Raw genomic sequence first — 3,172 nt, 5'->3', positions numbered from 1 at the left:
GGCTCAAGTCATACGTCCCTAGTCTTGAGGATAAAATCTCAGGAAAGTGCCACACTCCAAAGTTCCAGAGCCAGGACCAGCACCAAATTTAAAAAGTCAATGACGTGGGCTGGGAAGGTGGCTCAGTGGTAGATCACTTGCCTTGCATGCCTGAGGCCCTGGGTTGGATTCCTCAGCACCACATAAGCAAAAAGAAAAAAGCTGGAAGTGGCGCTATGGCTCAAGTGGTAGAGCGCTAGCCTTGAGCTGAAGAGCTGAGGGACAGCGCCCAGGCCCAGAGTTCAGGCCCCGCGACCGGACCAAAAAAAAAAAAAGTCAATGACGTTATGAGAGCACCAAAACACACTTCTTTCCTTGCTTCCCTGGTGTGTTCCTTCTCTTGTTAGATCTGGCCATAGTGTCCTCACAAGGGTGTTGGCCACTATTTCTGTTTTTTTTTTTTTGGGTCTGGTTGTGGGGCCTGAACTCTAGGCCTGGGCGCTGTCCCTCAGCTCTTCAGCTCAAGGCTAGCGCTCTACCACTTGAGCCACAGCGCCACTTCCGGCTTTTTTCTTTTTGCTTATGTGGTGCTGAGGAATAGAACACAGGGCCTCAGGCATGCAAGGCAAGCACTCTACCACTGAGCCACCTTCCCAGCCCTTGGCCACTATTTCTGGACATCTGACCAGTTGTATTCTGGCAAAAAAAAATTGAGTAAGGATTTTTCCTTATCAGAATGACTTTCTCTCATTTCACCTCTGTGTTTTGACGGGTGAATCATGACTGGATTGGGATCCTGTGTGAACTCTATTTCCTGAAGTTGAACTCAGACTTTGGCCGGTTTTGTTCCTGGAAGAATTCCCACTGGACTAAGGAAATTTCTTTCAATGCTGTACTTTCCACATCTGGCTGTGGCTCTAAGAATTTCAGAGGAGAGTACTTTTTCATATCTAGTTGGTGTGCTCTTCTCTCCTTTTCTCCTGCCTTGGGTTCTGTAGGTCCCTGCCTGTTACCACATCATCACTGTGTCTGTATCATCACTGCTTTTCTGTATATAACAGAGGACATGGTCATGCTGATCAACACAGATGAAACATCACAGGTGGTCACCTTAGCATAATCCATGTTATATTACTGGCCATTCCCAGCTTTTATGTAAGAGAAATAATGTCCACTGTGACTGCTCAACTCAGCATGACCAGCATAGCATAAAGGTCATACATAAGCGGTTCCTCACTCTGCTGGGACATGTAGGGTTGCACGTCAAGTCTCTCAGGAAACTACACATCCCTATTAACTTTGTCCCCTGTCTAAGAAGAAAATCTTTTAAGTACAAGAATGAGGGCCTTTCAGGCACTTTGCAGCATCAAGGTCTTAGAAGCAGACACTTTCTGTAGACAAGCTGCACAATGATAGGAGTCTTTCCCACTCAGCTCTTTGGGCTTTTACTAGTCTTCCCAAAGCCTGGCCAATAGTCTGAGTTCCTGCGATATCCAGCGTGATGTCCAGATAAGGGTCAAAAGTTATTTGAAATGCTATGGCACGGGAGACACTTGATTTGAGACCTCCAAAGATTTCGTGGATTAAGCTGGGCTCCTGAGCTGGAAGATCTAAGTCCTTAGGACAAGACTGGCAGGATTTCTCCATGGAATCAAAGATGAACATCAGAAATGCATGGGCATCTTCCTGCTTGTACATAGTACATATGGAAGCCAGCCCCCAGGGCATATGAAGGCTGACTTATGTCCTCAGAGTGCTGGAAAGTCCTTTTCATGTGAGCTTGCATCACACACAATATGCAGGTTTTCTGGTGGCAAGATATCTGGGAGGTCCCACAGGACAGCAGGTGGCCAGCAAGTAGGCCAGCAAGTAGACACTGTTTCCTATGTTGTGGGGGCCGGCACCAACAATGATAGATTGCTTCCAACTCAGACAAATGTGCCGACTATTAAGGAGACACTTCTTCTGAAGGTTTGTATCTTTCCCAGGGTGAGTGGAAAGACCCTTCCAAATTCAGTTCAGTGCTCTCCATAACTCCAGGAGCAATAAGCATAAAATCTCCCTCTTGAAATCAGGAGCAAATGATGATGCTTCCTCTTTAGAAGTAGCTGCCAAATGATGAGATTTTTGCTCTGCTCCAGTTTCTTTTATAGCTCAGCCCCTCCTGCCATGCCTTCTCCTTAGAATTGTTTTCTGCCTGAATCCCTAAAACCCACCCATGTCTACCTACAAGTAAAACCATTCAGCTTCTAGTTTTTGAGTTGAGATGGATGATAGGGTGTGGTATTTCACTTTCTCGGAGTGCTCAGGGTAAACCTGTTCCCATTCTCTATTGATAGACTGAATATTTGAAAACTTGCCAAGGGCACAAATTGGGACTGGATTCCAGCAATGACATTTCAGATCTCTGAAAAAAAGGAAATTGAAGACAGGGAAAATCTGCCAGATCCCTGAAAGAGTTCTATCATTGTGCTGAAACTTCACCCTTCTACTCACACTTATACAAATTGCAGTAATTTTCACTCCAACCACATGTCCAAAAATTTGGTTTTCCAAACATTCACCTGTTTTCACTTTAATAAATCAAGACACAATATTGTGAGCCCATTTTACTTAAATGATCAGCTATATTTGGCCCAAAGGATAACTGACCCAAACAATTTCTTTTCTTAAATTTTAGCTCATTACACAGTCATGTCATAGTTCTTGATGTTAAAAATATCTATCCATGGGCTGGGAAGGTGGCTCAGTGGTAGAGCGCTTGCCTTGCATGCCTGAGGCCCTGGGTTTGATGCCTCAGCACCACATAAGCAAAAAAAAGAAAGAAAGAAAGAAAGAAAGAAAAATATCTATCCATATAAGTCTGCCTTATATCCTTATTCCTGTTTTCCCTCACTTGTCATGTTTTACATATTTGTGTATCCCAGGGCGTAGTCCTATAATCTTTCTTCTCATGGTTCTTACCACTGTGTACATGTAATTATTTCCAGTTTTAAAATTCCCAGCTCTGGGCAAAATTGGTTAACTACATGTAGAAAACTAAAGCTAGATCCTTATATATCACCCTGCACCAGAATCAACTCCAAATGGATCAAAGACCTTGAACTCAAAGCAGACACTCTGAAAACATTACAGGATGGAATAGGAGAAACCCTAGGTCTCCTTGGCTCAGGCCGAAATTTTTTGAATAGAG

At 44.0% G+C, this 3,172-nt stretch overlaps 1 pseudogene; it reads right to left on the bottom strand.

Annotated features, from left to right (window-relative positions):
- Positions 1–988: 988 nt before the first annotated feature.
- Positions 989–1,677, bottom strand: LOC122117106 (annotated as a pseudogene).
- Positions 1,678–3,172: the final 1,495 nt, after the last annotated feature.

This window comes from Dipodomys spectabilis, unplaced genomic scaffold (assembly GCF_019054845.1).
Source record: "Dipodomys spectabilis isolate Male_0828 unplaced genomic scaffold, ASM1905484v1 ptg000140l, whole genome shotgun sequence".
Taxonomy (NCBI): domain Eukaryota; kingdom Metazoa; phylum Chordata; class Mammalia; order Rodentia; family Heteromyidae; genus Dipodomys; species Dipodomys spectabilis.
The sequence above is the reverse complement of the archived record's forward strand: the minus strand, read 5'-3'. Positions and strand labels throughout refer to the sequence as shown.